A 17,324-nucleotide genomic window follows, 5' to 3' on the forward strand; every position below is an offset into this window, starting at 1 on the left:
CTCTGCGATTTTTTTTTTTTGCGCAACAACTAAAAAAAGGCTGAAAATTTGGAAAAAAAATTACGTTTTTATTTTTTTCTGTTAATTTTTTTGTAAATAAGTTTTCTCTTTCAATTACGGGCACTGATATGGCGGCACTAATGGGCACCGATGAGATGGCACTGATGGACATCGATGAGGTAGTACTGACGGGCACAGATGAGGTGGCACTGATTGGCGGCGCTGGTATGCGACACTGATGGGCACACATAGGCGGCACTGATGGGCACACATAGGCGGCACTGATGGGCACACATAGGCGGCACTGATGGGCACACATAGGCGGCACTGATGGGCACTCATGGGCGGCACTGGGCACTCATAGGCGGCACAGATGGGCACTCATGGGCGGCACTGATGGATACTTATGGGTGGCACAGATGGGCACTGCTAGGTGGGCACTGGGCATGGATGGGCACTGTGGGGTGGCACTGATGGACACTGGGGTGACGCTGATGGACACTGGGGTGGCGCTGATGCACACTGGGGTGGCGCTGATGGACACTGGGGTGGCAGCACTGATTGTTGCCAGTCAGTGCCCATTTGTGGGCACTGACTGGCATCTTTTTTCTTTATGTTTTTTTTTTTTATTTTTTTTTTTAGACTTTTTTTTTTTTGGCTTTTTTTTTTTTTTGCCCACCCTGGTGCTCCAGGGTGGGCATCCCTGGTGGTCCAGTGTGGCGATCCGAGGGGGGGCTGCGCTGATAAACAATCAGCGCGAACCCCACCTGACAGGAGAGCCGCCGATCGGCTATCCTCTACTCGCGTCTGTCAGACGCGAGTGAGGAAGAGCCATCGGCGGCTCTTCCTGTTTACATCGTGATCAGCCGTGATTGGACACGGCTGATCACGTGGTAAAGAGTCTCCGCCGGAGGCTCTTTACCGAGATCGGAGATGCAGGGTGTCAGACTGACACCCCGCATCACCGATCGCCGCGATGCGCGCCCCCACGGGCGCGCGCGGCATGAAATCCTGCAGGACGTTCTAGAACGTCCTGTCAGGATTTCATAACCACTTCCCGGACGTAAATCGGCCATAGGCCGGGCGGGAAGTGGTTAAAAAACCTAGCAAGCTATAATCCTTTAGGTATAGGCAGTATAACCTACATTGTACCACACAGGCTAAGCCTCCATCAACACAATCATTGAAAAAGTGCTTAAAGTGGTTGTACACCCACTTTAACCTACAGGTAAGCCTAGATTAAGGCTTACCTGTAGGTAACTCCGGAATAACATGTTGCCAGTTGGTGCTGTTTCAGGCACCGCAGTGGGGGCTTCGATCCCAGGTGAGTATTAAATAATGAGCTAGTGTGCTATGCATACTAGGTCATTATGCCTGTGTCTTGCAGGTGTTAGTTTTTTTGTTTTGTTTTTAAAGTGGGTTTTCACCAAGTTGGATCTCAGAGTGCGAATTACCTCATTCGAATGCGAGAAGGTGTTGAATGGAAGACTGCGTTTTAACACTCGGCCATTACGAATACCTGGCCATGCCTTTTGGGTTATGTAATGCCCCAGTCGTATTTCAAAACTTTGTCAATGAAATATTCAGGGACCTGCTGTAACAGTTTGTTGTCATCTATCTGGATGACATTCTTATCTTTTCGGAAAATCTGCGTGTCCACAGAAACCATGTCCGCACTGTACTCCAGTGCCTTAGAGAGAATAATCTCTATGCCAAGCTGGAGAAATGTTCCTTTGAATGTTCTGAGGTCCTATTTCTGGGATGCTTTGTCTCAAGTTTGGGGCTTCGTATGGATCCTGGGAAGGTCTTAGCCATTACCAACTGGCCTCTTCCTGCTAGCCCTTTTTTTAAATGGACGTTTTTTCGGTAGCAGTGATTTTAATGAAGCTTAAAGTGAAAAAAAAGTGAAATATTCCTTTAACCACTTCCCGACGGCCGTACGACTTTGTACGACCGCAGGGTGGCTCTAATTCTCTGAGTGGCCGTCTTTTTACGGCCTCCGGTCCTCCTGGCCACTGGGGGCGCGGCAGCGGCACGCGTGCGTGCCCGCCGCTTCACTGAGATGCCGATGCGCGTGCCTGGCGGCCGCGATGTCCGCCAGGCACCCGCGATCGGCAGTTACAGAGACAAGGACATGGATCTGTGTGTGTAAACACACAGATCCATGTCCTGTCAGGGAGAGAGGAGACCGATCTGTGTCTCTTGTACATAGGGACACAGATCGGTCACCTCCCCCAGTCAGTCCCCCTCCACACACAGTTAGAACACTATGCAGGGTACACATTTAACCCCTCCCTCACCCCCTAGTGTTAACCCCTTCAATGCCAGTCACATTTATACAGTAATTAGTGCATATTTATAGCACTGATCGTAGCACTGGTGCCAAAAATGTGTCAAAAGTGTCCGGTGTCCGCCATAATGTCGCAGTCCTAATAAAAATCGCAGATCGCCGCCATTACTAGTAAAAAAAAAAAAATTCTGTCCCCTATTTTGTAGGCGCTATAACTTTTGCGCAAAACTTTTACCAAACATATGTAGAATACATATCGGCCTAGACTGAGAATTTTTTTTTTTTTTAATTGGGCTATTTTTTATAGCAACAAGTAAATAATATTTTTTTTTTTTTCAAAATTGTCGCTCTTTTTTTGTTTATAGCGCAAAAAATAAAAACCGCAGAGGTGATCAAATACCACCAAAAGAAAGCTCTATTTGTGGGAAAAAAAGGAAGTAAATTTTGTTTAGGAGCCACGTTGCACGACCGCGCAATTGTCAGTTAAAGCGACGCAGTGCCGGAAGCTGAAATTTCACCTGGACAGGAAGGGGGTATATGTGCCCAGTAAGCAAGTGGTTAAATATCGTACCTGCGGGGTATCTATAGTATGCCTGTGAAGTGGCACGTGTTTCCTGTGTTTAGAACTGTCTCTGCACAAAATGAAATTTCTATAGAAAAAAAGTAATTTAAAACTGATTGCGGCTTTAATGTAATGTCTGGTCCTGTGCAAAGGACACTAAATCAAAATACTGAAGGTCCCTGCCTGTATTTGTATCAGAACACCAGCAATTGTATTCAGGTAAGCTTTAGGTGCACACTGTGCAAAGGACACAGTACACTAAGTGAAAATACTGCAGCTAGCACAATCACCTGCCTGCCTGTCAGTATATTATAAAGAGAATAACAGGAATGGATCCAGCTAAACTGAATACAGTGTATAAATATATATACAACACCTGGGATGCATATATATCCTCTACACACTGTAACTGAAGCTAACTGACTCGCCTGCCTGCTCTATCTAACTCAAAATAAATGACACTGTCTCTCTCTCTGTCTGTCTTTAACCCCCGCCGCAACACACTACACAAGGCCACCACGCAGACGGCCTTATATAGTGTGGGGTCTGTACTAAACCCCCTGAGACATAATTGGCCAAAGCCTCCCTGGCTTTGTCCAATTATGGCTCTCCATTTTTTCCGCGCTGTGATTGGCCAAAGCATGCGGGTCATAGTGCATGCTTGGCCAATCATCACCCAGCAATTCACTGCGATGCCGCAGTGAATTATGGGCCGTGACGCGCCACTCGAATTTGGCGCGAATGGCCCATAATGTTTGAAATTCGGCGAACGGTCAAACAGCCGATGTTCGAGTCGAACATGGGTTTGACTCAAACTCGAAGCTCATCCCTAGTGTTCAGTAAGCAACGGGACAACTGATCAGCAAAGACCAGGTAGCTAGTGGAGACCACTGAAGTAGCAGTGTCTATTGCAGTGATTTCTAGTTTCCAGAGGTATTCCACAGTTTTTTTTTTTTTTTTTAAAGCCCATGGCTTGTGAAACACACCCAACAACTCCACCCGGTGCCAAAAAAAATGTGCACACACATAAAGAGTGAAACACAAAAATGTGCAACGGGTGTTACATTTATCCTTCATAAAGAAGGACCTGACCCTGATCCCCTGGGACGTTAGGCTCCAGACGGGGACTGAGGTACTTCACATGGTCCGTGCAGCCGAAGCCAGATGGACCCCCATTCTTTGGAGGGTCTGCCGAAACAGAACCCACCCAAGTACTAGGTGGGGCTCCCCCAAAGGGAGACACCATGAGAGCAGGCGAACTAAGCCAGAAGGCCATGTCCAACCACTCCCAAGACGTTCAGGGCAGGCCCGAGGACCTACACCCTACTAATCACACTGTGACAAAACGTGACACCAAACAAAAAAATACAAAAAAGTGACAAACAAGGGATAAATAAAAAGTAAGTGGGGGAGAAGGAAGATGAGGGAGAGTGAAAGTGACCATCGTGCAATATGATGGCCAGCCCTCCGGCCAGGAATCAAAAATGTCTCTGGTCTCAGCCAAAAGACTCAGCCCTAGAGGCAGGTGCTAAAAAAGTGTGTATGGTGAAGTGACCGTGGTGCCAAAAAGCAAAAGTGCTAAGAGAATTATTAGTGCAATTATGGCACCCCTAAACTGCCACTCCAGGGGCACATTCACCATAGGCTTTTCGGTTCCCATCCGACCCCCCGACCGGATAAGTGCGGCACTCCTCTCCTACCAGAATAAGAACCCTTCTGGGTTTTCTCAGGGAGAGCCACCGATACCCAGCGGCCTCCACTGGTACTAACCCTTCCAGACCCCCGTCGATCCAGCAGATTTGCACCCAGGCCGGGCTCACCTCCCAGACCGGGCTCGCCGGCTCCTCCACCGGATGCTGATAGGAGTATCGCCAACACCAACACCAGCCAGAAGGCCAGAAAAACCCCCAGCCCTTCGCCTCGACCTAATGGTTCTCCATCCTCATCAGAAGGCTTTCACCTCCACACCAGCAGGTTTTGCATATGCCACCGCCATCCCTTTCCATCTTGCCGTATACTAGGGATGGTTAGCACACCACCACCTCCTGGCAACTGATAAGAACAAATACTACACTTGATCTTAGCCAAAAAGCAGAGAAGCGAACGGTCAAACAGCCAATGTTCGAGTCGAACATGGGTTCGACTCAAACTCGAAGCTCATCCCTAGTGTTCAGTAAGCAACGGGACAACTGATCAGCAAAGACCATGTAGCTAGTGGAGACCACTGAAGTAGCAGTGTCTATTCCAGTGATTTCTAGTTTCCAGAGGGATTCCACAGGTATGGTATATGCATCATTGCATTGGTCCAAGCTAAACCAATATAACTGTGTAAGGCTGGGTTCACATATGCTGCGGTCACGGCTCACAGCATGGGGAGTGTCCCTGTTCACCAATTCAGGTGCGAATTAGGTCTGAATTTTTGCCTGAATTTGTATCTGAATTGGAACCAAAAACGCATAGGACCCTTTTTAAATGCGGACCTCGGCCACGCTAGAGCTGTGTGAACCGACTCTACTGAGATCTGCTCATACTCTCCTGTCATGCGAATTGGATGCGGTGAAAGCCACATCCAATTTGCATATGTGTGAACCCAGCCTTAAAAAATGTCATACTGAAATTATTCTCTAATACTAATAACTATCTACTTTTAACTGTATTATTATTTATGGCAACCTATGTAGTCCTATGGGTCATACCTGTTTTTTTTTAATATGTTCCCCAAGATGGGCAGGCATACTACCTTTTTTTTTAAACAAATGTAATAAATAAAGATAACTCTTTGAAAAGAACAATTTTGACAGCGAAAACGCTACAAAACTATATTATTCTGAAATAATGACACCATTAACACACATGGAATTCAGCTCTCTGAACATCAATTTCAATGAAGAAAACAATGTAATAATACAGCACATAAATTTGCCATAAACAGCAAATTTATGTCAGAAGAATTTTTAGAGGTCTTAATAAATTTCCTCCCTTAGATAATGTGTTTAAGTTGCTGCATAGTTGAGGCCGCTGATGTCAGTAAAAAAAAATTGTTGTCACAGCACCTGAAGGGCAGTCACAAATACAGGACCAGAATAGTAAAACGTTCCATATGCTAGCAGATTTTTGTTAGAGAAATAATTTATCTTATACAAAACATAGAATTATGTTACGTCACATACAAACCCCTTCTTGGTGTTTTGGCTTGATTCACCTATTCTATTGCCTACAGTTGATATTTTCCAAGGTCTCCCTGTGCATTGTCATCTCCTAAGGCATTGTACTCACTGATAAAAAAAATATGCCTTTGCCAGCAACTAAGAAACCTAATAAAAAGTTATGTAAACCCTTAAAAATTAAATGTGTTTTCTTATATCTGCATGGTAAGTGCAAAAAATACCCATTCATCGTGCATTTTTTTTCCGCAGATAACTTCTAATGCTCCCTGCCTGTGCTAACTGTTACATTTTCCTATCTATCTCAGTGGACTACAGAATCCCACCCCTTTGTTTTACCCCTTTGTTTTACAGATTAGGAGAGGGGGAGATTTTAGAAGTCCTGTCCTGTTTTTGTTGTCCTGATATAGTATGGTGAGTAGTGTACACATGTAGCCACTACACCTAAGAACTGGTAAGTTGTCCTTTGTTAATTTTTTGTTTTTGGGTTTACATACGCTTTAAATAACCTACTGGTCACACTCATTTAGTGATGTTTTCCAATTAATGCTTGGGGGGGGGGTCTCATGCTATAGAGAGATTCCACCATTCTTTCATATCATGTTGTAACCTAAAGGGTACTTGTACTTTCCCAGCACAAAGCAGCAGATTTACTTTAACCCTGCCCCTCCAAATAGCATATAATGACCTTCTCTTTGCTCCCCCACTTCTCTGTTCACCTCCTGTAAATAATACATGTTGCTGGAATCAAAGCTTAGACAGCATGCCCCCGCCCATATTTGGACAGACCATTACCCCTAGCACCAAAGTCAAAAGTCTAGGAGCCATTTTTGACTCCGACATGACAATGGATGCACAAATTGGGTCAGTAGTCAGCGGATCTCACCATCTTCTGCGTCTACTATGAAGACTCATGCTCTTTATCCCGGAAAAAGACACTGCAGTAGTGGTGGGAACACTAATCGACTTCAGGCTCAACTATGCTAACTCCCTTTACCTAGGTCTCCCAAAATACCAGATTGCCCGTCTACAAGTCATCCAGAACACGGCGGCATGACTGGTAACAGGGAAAAAACCCTGGGAATCAATTACCCCCTCCCTGAGGTTCCTCCATTGGCTGTCCGTCAAGGACATAATCACATTCAAGGCCCTCTGCCTGACACACAAATGTGTACAAGGAATTGCTCCCCAATATTTATGTGAGAAAATAAAATACCACAACCCCAATCGCGTTCTCCGATTAGCTAACCAAAATCTACTACAAATCCCCAAGGCCCGCTACAAGAGCAAAGGAGAATGAAGATTTGCAGTCCAAGGACCTTGACTGTGGAAAGCATTACCAACTAATATCTGAACGGAAGAGAATCACCGGGCCTTCAGGAAAAAACTCAAGACCCATCTTTTCTGAAGGCTAAATAGAAGGAAAATGGATGCCAAGCGCCTTGAGGCGATTCAGTTTGCATTTGTAGCGCTATATAAGTTATTCACTCACTCACTCAGCATTATTGACGCCCCATATGATGGCTCAGATTGTCCCAATGATGTCACATTTAGTGAGTCACATATTACTCCATACTATGAGGCATCAGGTATTTTTGTTGGCTCCCAGCACTGAAATGAACAACATGGGAGTTGTTGCTTTGTCTTCGAATCTGTTGCTTTGTCTTCAATATGGAGCCTAACTGCCCTGGGTTCCATTCATGTAGGATTCTGAACTTCAAAGAAACTCAGATGCTGAACTTAAACCCCATTGAAATCAATGGGAACTGAATCTGAATCTGTCAATAAAAAATCTGTCAAATTAAAAATCTGTCAAACTAAAAAAAAAAGGCACCGACGAAGAGAAAATGTAAAAATGCCCAAAAATGTAAAGAGATTTCATTTGGCCAGGAACAGTAATTATTTAAAGGCTTAAAGGGGTTGCAAACCCTCATGTTTTTTCACCTTAATGCATCCTATGCATTAAGGTGAAAAAAACTTCTGACACTGACCGGCCCCCTTTTACTTCTGACTTCTGACACTGACCGGCCATTTTACTCACCTGAGCCCGTTCATTCCCTTGGCGGAGACATGCTGTACCTCTCTGCCCAGGGTTCTCGGCTCTTGATTGGATAGATTGATAACAGCACAGCCATTTTTTTTAAAGCACATAGACCCCTTTAAGGGTCTGCTATGTATTTGGAGGACCTGGCTGGTGGTTGTGGGGGTCTGCGGGCAGGGGGCTTTTTGGAATCTAGAAGCCCCTTTAATAATAATGGGGCCCCCCAGATATCACCCTGCCTTACTTGAATGAGTGGGGGTATATAGTACCCCTATTAATTTATGATAAAACATTTTACCTAGAAATATAGACACGCAACCTTTTACAAGTCCCTCATTGTGAATAGGCTCTCGGTGCAGAAATAGTTGCCTGTCTCACCTCCTTGCTAAAAAAAACAGACGAAGTGGACTATCCCGAAAATGTCACTAGCTGAATGACAGTTTCCTGTGCTGTCATCAGCTATATAAAGGAAGTGGTGGGTATAGTGGTGGCATCATTGCCCAAATATGGCCTTTTGCCATACTTAGACAATGATGTAACCCCTCTGATCCTGCCCCTTTTCTTAGGTGGCTTCTAGGATTCAAGGCCATGTGGGTGAATGGGCCGGGTGATGTCAGTTGGTAAGGATGCGGCAGGTGATTATTGACAGCTGGAAGCTATCATGTTCATCCATGCCAAATGCCCTTAATGTTCAGCATTTGGACAAATGTACAGAGAAAGTGCAGAGAGGGGCAACCAAACTGAAAAGAGGCATGGATTAACTGTTGATATAGGATTGTGTATACAGTATTGTAAAAATATATTTTTTTCTTTTTTCTTTTTATTGGTTAAACTGGATGGACTTGTGTCTTTTTTTAATTAGACTAACTAGGTAACTATGGAGGAAAGATTAGAGGAACTGAATTTATTCTCTCTTGAGAAAAGGAGATTAAGGGGGGGGATGTGATCAACAAGGATAAAGTGGTCCATATAATGAACTTGGTGTTGAGTTATTCACTTTAAAGTGGTTGTTGAGCCACCAAGTAAAAGTTACACCATCCTCTCTATTCATTCATGTAATCTGCCCTGTGTTTTATAAAAAGAATGCGGTTATATACCTGATTTCAGAGCGCCGATCAGCGCTCACATGACCCGTCGGCTCTCTCCTCTCTCGATCTGACAGCTGCAGCGGGGTATTTCCCACACATAGAGCTTTCTGTTGCGCTACAAATAAAGAAAATTTGAAAAAAAAAATGTTTTTAAAAGTTTATTAAATGTTGTAAATAAGTAAGTTTTCTCCTTCACTAATGAGCACCAATGAGAACTGATGGGCACTGATGATGAGGCATGTATATACAGCACTTATATGCAGCACTGATAAGCAGCTCTAATGGACACTGATAGGTGGCACTGATATGCAGCACTGATGGGTACTGATAGGTTGCACTGATGAGCACTCATAGGCGGCACTGATGGACACTCATAGGTGGCACTGATGGGCACTGGTAGGTGGAACTGATAGGTGGCATTGGTGGGCACTTATAAGGGGCACTGATAGGTAGCACCGATGGGCATTTATGGGTGGCACTGATAGGCAGCACTGACAGGCATCACTGATGAGCACAGATTGGCATCCCTAATGGGCACTGATTTGCATCCCTGGTGGGCTCAGTAAGGAATTTTGGGCCAGATTCAGGTACAAATGCGGCAGCGTAACGTATCCCCTTTACGTTACACCGCCGCAAGTTTTCAGCGCAAGTGCCTGATTCCCCAAGCACTTGCGTGTAAACTTACGGCGGTGTAACGTAAAGCCGTCCGGCTCAAGCCCGCCTAATTCAAATGGGGCGTGTACCATTTAAATTAGGCGCGTTCCCGCGCCGAACGTTCTGCACATGCTCCGTTAGGAAATTTCCCGACGTGCTTTGCGCGAAATTACGGCGCCCCGAAGTTTTTTTGAACGGCGACGTGCGTTACGTCGTTTCGTATTCCCGGACGTCTTTCGTAAAAAAAATTAAAATTTTAAATTCGACGCGGGAACGACGGCCATACTTTAACATGGCTGTTCTAAAGATAAGCCATGAAAAAGCAGGCCTAAGTTTGCGACGGGAAAAACCGACTAGCGACGACGTAAGAGATTGCGACGAATGCGCGTATCTTCGTGGATCGCCATAATCACCTAATTTGCATACCCGACACTGGAAAACGACGCAAACTCCACCCAGCGGCCGCCGGAAAATTACACCTAGGATCCGAAGGCGTACGAAGCCGTACGCCTGTCGGATCTTAGCCAAAAGTCGTTGTATCTTTTTTGTGAATTACAAATAAAGATACGACGCGGCAAATTTGAAAATACGCCGGAGTATCAGTAGATACTCCGGCGTATTTCCTCTGTGAATCTGGCCCTTTGTTCCCTACTGGAACAAATTAGATTATGCTTTGCTGTTTTTTGGGAGGTTTTTTTTGCCTTCTTCTGGATCAATTGTGGGTATAGGATTAACAATATAGGATTGTAAAAAAAAGTTGTAAAAAAGTGTTTGGTCCGAGCTCATCCCTTGTCTATAGGCAAAGTACAGGTTTGCTTTAAGGAGGAACCTTAAAGTGTATGTACAGTTAAGCCCAAAGTCCATTTTAAGAAAGCTTGGCATCATGTCTCCCCATGTTACATTAATGGAGTTTACATTCAGGACCTTTGAGCACGATTTGCAAAACTGTTCATGAACTGAACCCAGGCAAATTCGCCCATCACTGCATACATTTTTACATCCTAAATGCAGAATAACTGTTATCCATAATCATTCAACAAAAAGACGTACTCATTTCACGATTTCAAAAATAATGCACTTCTCTATACTTCACTTTTATCATATAAGTTTCATAGGTCCTTCTAGTCAGAGGATACTAAGGTAAACTCTGCTGATTCATTCAATACTAACATATTGCTATAAAAAAAATACATTTCTAATGACATTAAACTACACAAGTCTACAAGTTCTACCTGATTAGTTTCCATTAGAGACTAAAAAGTAAAATAATAAATTGATAGGCCGTTTATGGTTTAACTGTTCATAAAACCATAAAGCAGCATTAAACTTGAGAAATATTTTATACTATGCGTGGCGCCAGGTTCTGGTCTCAGGTGAATGCTTACATCGGTTCATAGCAGTAAAAGATATGGATTACATTTTAACTGGCGTTAGTTGTAGTTCTGGCTCCGGCATTTATAGGAGCTCTCTATGTATAGAAATTGCTGTATGCTGCAGTTATGTGTCCTGCAGGTATTCAGTAGTGTTTTTCTGTTAACGAGCTATGTTATTTATGTCCGCATAAGTGTCAGCCATAACATTCAATGTGTTACTTGAACTCAAGAAAAATTATATTTGTATCTAACACCAGAGGGATACTTTCCATTAACAAGTTCCATTGCTCTGAAAACTGCTTCCCTAATGCAATTTTACAGATGAAGAGCACACAGGAAAATTGCTTCCACCGATAGATAAGCGAATAAAGCAAAAATAAAACTGCACAAGCAGTTAGATCCGTGATAGTAACAATGTCCTAAGTCATGAAGAAGCACTTTGCATGCTCGCTTTCTTTTGATTGCTCAACTTTTTTTCTCGTTAAGCCATTCCAATGAATGTTACTACAAAGATTAAAATAAACACAAATACTTCATAAAATGTGAAATTTCCAGAGAGGAAGACCTTAGACTGTCTCTACTCGTTTCCTTGTTAGAATATTGGATTTGTTCAGATAATTGTAAATGCATGATACAAATATTATCCAGAGCATTGTGTTTTTTGCCTACACTGTCAGGTTTTAAAATAAAATATTTGTGGACAACCCCCGGCTAGTAGCTGTAAGATGAAGACTAGATCAACACTACCTACAGAGGATCTGAACCGTGGTAGCTGCACCCTAAAGTGAGCTAAGGGACTGATCTTTTACCCATAACTGGTGTATGGTTGATGTGCCATCTGCCCCAATGCAACCCCCAAAATTCTTCACTGCAATGAAATATATAATACGCCTTTCAGTGAATAACACTTCATTAACCATGGATCTCAGCAGACAGCTTCTATCATGGAACCAAATGCTTTAAGGACCCTCAGGTAAAACAAGCAAGAACAGAAAAAGCCACCATAGCGTAATTCAGCTTTTAATATGTAAAACCCTCAAGTCCCAGTACATCCGCCTCCCCTTATATATTCAACGTACATTCATTCATACCAGGCAGAGTTACAGCTGCCTCGTCCTGCGCGGGGATCCTTCAAATGTATGGTGTAGCAAGCGCCCTAAGGGCGTTTGCTACACCATACATTTGAAGGATCCCTGCGCTCCACCGAAGCAGGACGAGGCAGCTGTAACTCTGCCTGGTATTCTGTCAGCGGTGCGAGGAGGAGACACTGCCGCCGATCGCATGAGGATCTGGTGATATTTTCAAATGCCTATTACTGTTTGAATGAATGTACGTTGAATATATAAGGGGAGCCGGATGTACTGGGACTTGAGGGTTTTACATATTAAAAGCTGAATTACGCTATGGTGGCTTTTTCTGTTCTTGCTTATTTTACCTGAGGGTCCTTAAAGCATCTGGTTCCATGATAGAAGCTGTCCGCTGAGATCCATGGTTAATGAAGTGTTATTCACTGAAAGGCGTATTATATATTTCATTGCGGTGAGTTTGAACCCTGACGGGGCGAGTGATCACAACTGGTGAATTAAGAAGATTTTTGGTGGATGGTGCACGCTGCTATTTTTCTTTCTTTTTCAACACTCCTTCTGGGACATTTCTCATCTGCTTCTCAGCATTGATTTTTGATTTTTGGAGTGCTTGGTGGGAGTGATAACACCACCTATAGAGTAGCGCTGTTGTGCTTTATTTTTGTTGAATGGACTTACCTTTTCAATAAGTGTTAGAGTACTTGTTTATATATGCTTTTCTTTTTAAACAGCTGCTTTTGTTTAGGTTGTCTGCTATTCATTTAGCAGTTAACCTAAGATTTAGATCTTTTTTCTTTTACTCTAGTTTGTGTATAGGTATTCATCCAAGTGGCGCTAAGCAGTGTATTATAGGCCTTTTTTAACCTAAGATTTAGATCTTTTTTCTTTTACTCTAGTTTGTGTATAGGTATTCATCCAAGTGGCGCTAAGCAGTGTATTATAGGCCTTTTTTACACTACTTTATTATCAAACACATAAAGCAAAAAGTAACCAGGATCCAGACGATAAAACAAGTTCCCTGGTGGTGCAAGACATAGAAAACTGTCTACACCAGGTCCCAAGATCAAATCCTGGACATGGTTTGACAACACCCAGCTCTGACTGTTTCCTCTCAGTCCTCTCTGGCATGGCTCTCCAGTCCTCCTGATAGTACAAGTCACTCACCAGCCCTCCTGGCTGCAAACCGGTGGTTTCCTCCTGAAGACTTGCTGTACTAGCTCCTGCTGTCCTCTCTGACTCCTATCTGTGCCTCCTGTTCAGATCCTTCATGAGTTCTTGAAGGGATCCATCCTGCACCCAACTCCCAGGCCCAAGGTCGTCCCCCCCAGACTGGGGAACTCTCTCAAAGACCCAACAGCCTATCACTCCATTCCCAGTTCTTTCTCCCCAGCTGGGCTGACCCTGGGTATTTCAAGGAGACCTGCCCCCTGCTAATCCTAGTTGGGGATTGGTCATGGCTCCCTGAGATACCCCAGACATCTCCATGAATCCTCTAGAAGGAAAAGGGAGGTGAAAGTTGAGTGATGCTGTCTGTGAGTAAGAGCTGCCACTTCTAGAACACACAGATCAAAACAAACAGGCCTAGCTTCTAGCTAGACCTGCAGTACAAAAATCCTAACCTCTAGCACCTACCTAGGTGGAAGGTGCTACATAAGCATTTTAGTGCATCAAGCTATAAAAACACTCAAGTGTGAGCCTTATGTTGTAGATATCTTAGAGTGGGACCCGGGTTGGTAGAGGCTGAGTACTAGCTGATACCACTATCGCCACACAAATATGCAGGGCTTAAAAGCTAAGTGCATTGCTAGCAGATCAACAGCTATTTTTCTGTACTTGCATGCTCTTTAAAGGTATAAACTAGGGTTGTCCCGATACCACTTTTTTAGGACTGAGTACAAGTACCGATACTTTTTTTACATGTAGTCGCCGATACCGAATACCGATACTTTTTTTTAATGTCATGCGACAGTTTTCAAACCACAATACAGACTAAGGATATTTTCTTTAGAATTATGAAGAACTCTAACTCAAGACATTATAAAAGAATAAAAATGAGTAAAAATGAATAAAAATGTTTTATTTGCTTGTCACGCAGTAGTAAAAAACTCAAAGAATTTTCATAGAACATGTTGATAAATACAAAAAAAGTATTCTATTTAGGTATCGGGAGCATTTGCGCGAGTACGAGTACTCCCGCAAATACTCGGTATCGGTCCCGATACCGATACTAGTATCGGTATCTGGACAACCCTAGTATAAACCATGGAAAATGTGCATGTGTTGTACACATATGTACTGCATATGTATTTTTTTTATTTTGCCTTGACATACACATCAGCCTTACATAATTGTTGGGGAAACAACTATATTCAACTTTAATTTAAAAAATAAATACATTGTTTATTTTAACCACTTCCCTACCATAGGACGTCATATGACGTCCTGGACTTTAGGGGGGTATCTGAATGAATGCTACAGGCATCATTCAGATATCCTTCTTTTCAGGTGGTGATTCTGTGCACCATAAGAATGATCATAGCGGCGGTTCCGCCGCTTGATCATTCTTACAGGTGATTGGAGGGAATGTCCCCCCTCCCGCCGACATCTGGTGCTTCTCCGGGCTCTCCCGTGCCATAGGAGGCCCGGACAACAAATTGGCCACTGCCAGATGAAGAGGATAGAGATTTCTCTATGACCCAGAAGTAAACAAAGCCACAATTCGCGACTGAAAGCATGAGATCAGTGAATTTTCCCGATCTCATGCTTTCCAACCTGGAGGAGAGATGTGGAGTCTTATTGACCCACATCTCTCCATAAAGAGGTTCTGTCACACACTATTCCTATTACAAAGGATGTTTACATTCCTTGTAATAGGAATAAAAGTGATCAAAAATAAAAATGTAAAAAAAAGTGTAAAAATAAAAAAAATAAAGTCAAATAAAAAAAAGAAATCATTTAAAACGCCCCTGTCCCCAGTAGTTCGCGCTCGCGCACGTACTTCCCGTCCTCATATGTAAACGCCGTTTAAACCACACATGTGAGGTATTGCCGCGTGTGTTACAGCAAGAGCAATAATTTTAGCACTAAACCTCCTCTGTAACTCTGAACTGGTAACCTGTAAAATAAATTAAAGCGTCGCCTATGAAGATTTTTAAGTACCAAAGTTTGGCGCCATTCCATAAGTGTGCACAATTTTAAAGCGTGACAAGTTAGGTATCTATTTACTCAGCGTAACATCATCTTTCACATTATACAAAATTGTCTAACTTTACTGTTTTGTAAACCGCCCCAAAGGCGTTTGAAAAAATATTGCGCAAATACCGTGCGGGATAAAAAGTTACAATGACCACCACTTTATTCCCTAGCGTGTTTGCTAAAAAAATATGTATAATGTTTGGGGGTTCTGTGTAATTTTCTAGCAAAAAAATTATGATTTTTACATGAAGGAGAGAAGTGACAGAATAGGCGCGGTATGGAAGTGGTTAATATGGTTATATTGCATTTCTATCTTTTGTTTCAACTGTTAATAATGTAAGACCCATCTCTCTGGAAGTTAAATTTAATGCAACATTACATCACATTCAGTGCTGTCTCTGCTCATGTATTTTTTTTTTTACAGAACAGTTAGGTTGGGCAATAAATAACAGGGTCTAATTTACTGAAGCTTTATCCTACAGTCATAATTAATGCCTGACTGACGTACAAAATGTGAAAGTACCTATTAACATTGCAAGTTTCTATGTGAACTACAGCACTGTGGGACTGCACATTATTCTTATCTGTACTGCATTTAGATCTCCACTCTGGGAGGTCTCTTTAGAAAAACTTCTGTTGCCGACTTGCCCCAGATATGTCAGCATATGCTACATTTGTATAATTCAGTAGGACATTAAAAGTACATAGATGAATTTCAAAGCATATTAAAATAAAAATTGGAAATGTATTCTGCAGAAAACTGAATACATTTGAAATAAATGCAACAATTTGAGCTCTAACACCTTCAGTCAAAGATATATTTCAGAATATGTACTTTAATGGCAGCTACTACTACTGCATAGGCCAACATGATAAAACCAGATGTGAAAATTGAAGTATACCCTGATTTCTTGTATATTAAATTGTTGCTACATAAAACTGGAACCATTTTCTGTGTATCTGTTGGGAGTGTCTGAATAGGATGTGATACTTTTCATTTTTTAACTAGTTACGCTCTAAAATTATTTCATGGGCCTATTAAATGTGATATACAGTGTCTCATAAAAGTGAGTACACCCCTCACATTTTTATACATATTTTATTATATTTTTTCATGTGACAACACTGAAGAAATTACACTTTGCTACAATGTAAAGTAGTGAGTGTACAGCTTGTATAACAGTGTAAATTTGCTGTCTCCTCAAAACAACTCAACAAACAGCCATTAATGTCTGAACAGTTGGCAACAAAAGTGAGTACACCCCTACATGAAAATGTCCAAATTGGGCCCAAAGTGTCCATATTTTGTGTGGCCACCATTATTTTCCAGCACAGCCTTAACCCTCTTGGGCATGGAGTTCATCAGAGCTTCACAGGTTGCCACTGGAGTCCTCTTCCACTCCTCCATGGTGACATCGCGGAGCTGGTGGATTTTAGAGACCCTGCGCTCCTCCACCTTCTGTTTGAGGATGCTCCACAGATGCTCAATAGGGTTTAGGTCTGGAGACATGCTTGGCCAGTCCATCATCTTTACCCTCCGTTTTTTTTTGGAAGGCAGTGGTTGTCTTGGAGGTGCGTTTGGGGTTGTTATCATGTTGGAATACTGCCCTGCGGCCCAGTCTCCGAAGGAAGGGGATCATGCTCTGCTTCAGTATGTCACAGTACATGTTGGCATTCATGGTTCCCTCAATGAACTGTAGCTCCCCAGTGCCGGCAACACTTATGCAGCCCCAGACCATGACACTCCCACCACCATGCTTGACTGAAGGCAAAACACACTTGTCCTTGTACTGCTCATCTGGTTGCCACCACACACGCTTGACACCATCTGAACAAAATACATGCATCTTGGTTTCATTAGACCACAGAACA

At 43.0% G+C, this 17,324-nt stretch overlaps 1 pseudogene; it reads right to left on the reverse strand.

Annotated features, from left to right (window-relative positions):
* Positions 1 to 4,779: 4,779 nt before the first annotated feature.
* LOC120925218 lies at positions 4,780 to 4,956 on the reverse strand (annotated as a pseudogene).
* Positions 4,957 to 17,324: the final 12,368 nt, after the last annotated feature.

The sequence above is a fragment of the Rana temporaria genome, chromosome 1 (genome assembly GCF_905171775.1).
Source record: "Rana temporaria chromosome 1, aRanTem1.1, whole genome shotgun sequence".
NCBI classification, from domain to species: Eukaryota; Metazoa; Chordata; class Amphibia; order Anura; family Ranidae; genus Rana; species Rana temporaria.